This window comes from Pundamilia nyererei, unplaced genomic scaffold (assembly GCF_000239375.1).
Source record: "Pundamilia nyererei isolate P.nyererei 1_Seehausen unplaced genomic scaffold, PunNye1.0 scaffold00753, whole genome shotgun sequence".
Taxonomy (NCBI): domain Eukaryota; kingdom Metazoa; phylum Chordata; class Actinopteri; order Cichliformes; family Cichlidae; genus Pundamilia; species Pundamilia nyererei.
Window position 1 is genome coordinate 52,774 of NW_005188154.1, and position 1,241 is coordinate 54,014.

Below are 1,241 nucleotides of genomic sequence, written 5' to 3' on the forward strand. Positions count from 1 at the left end.
ATATAATATAATATAATATAATATAATATAATATAATATAATATAATATAATATAATATAATCTTAGTCTATCATGATAAGTAAATGAAGTCTCTGCACATTGCTTTTTTCCCCCAATACCTACAGGAAACACAAGCAGTATATTGCTGCTTACAATACGTTTTGAAAGGTTCTATCACATATTAAATTCAGTTTACAAGGTCTGGTGTCTACTGGTGTTTTTTCATCTTAACAAAAAAAATAAAATCTAGTATAGCCTGAAAAAAATTAGCTGAGCTGTCAAGAACATGTCAAACCAAAATGCAACTAATGCCTCAATTATACAGTCTCTCTCTGTGACGGTACACCTTCACTTTATTTCCATGGCTTCAGATCACACCAAAAGTGTTACTGGGAAACTTTTTTTCGCACTAAATTCTATTAAACATTTGAATGCATGACCTCTGCCCCTTTTACCTGCTCTGTGCATCTTGACAAAGCTTGAGAGAAGAAGAGAAATGAGAGACGCAGATGCATCTGATGTATTTCAAGAGTTCCCAAAAACAGTGGTCCCCAACCCCCGGGCCTTGGACCGGTACCGGTCTGTGAGTCGTTTGGTACCGGGCCTTGAGAGTTGAGGCTCAGGTGTGAAATGTATGGTTTTCAGTGTTTTTATCATTAACTCAGCTTCCCTGGGTCTTTTCCTATGTTGTAGTTGTGTGTCTTATTTTGGAAGAAATGTTTACGTGTTACCATAGCGACCAGAGAGCATTAAGGGGCAGAGAGAAGGATGTTACTCTAAATGTAGTTGGCACATTTCAGGAGGATGCTGCTGATAAAGTTACACAATTACACAGTGAATTCATGTTTATTATTATATTTGCAAAATGCCACAGTTTTTGTCTTGGTCGTATCATTTTATTTTGTTGTATTTATCGGCGACACCTTAATCGCAGGTCCGTGAAAATATTGTCTGACATTGCCCTAAAACCATGTTGACCAATCAGAAGCTTGAAAGGAGATCATGTCTTATGGAAATCTGAAACACACTTATGTACATATAACCAGGTTTATTTGTTAGATTTATTAAAGTAACCAGTAAGTAACAAGTAATCAAAGAAGTAAAACAGACCATCAGATAAAGGCAAAAAGGAAACCTTGTGCTACTCTAAGTGGTCTGATGTGAAATCAGCATCATACTTAAAATTTACAGCATCTAATGAAGTAAACATCACAACACACATTTCTATACATGCATATAT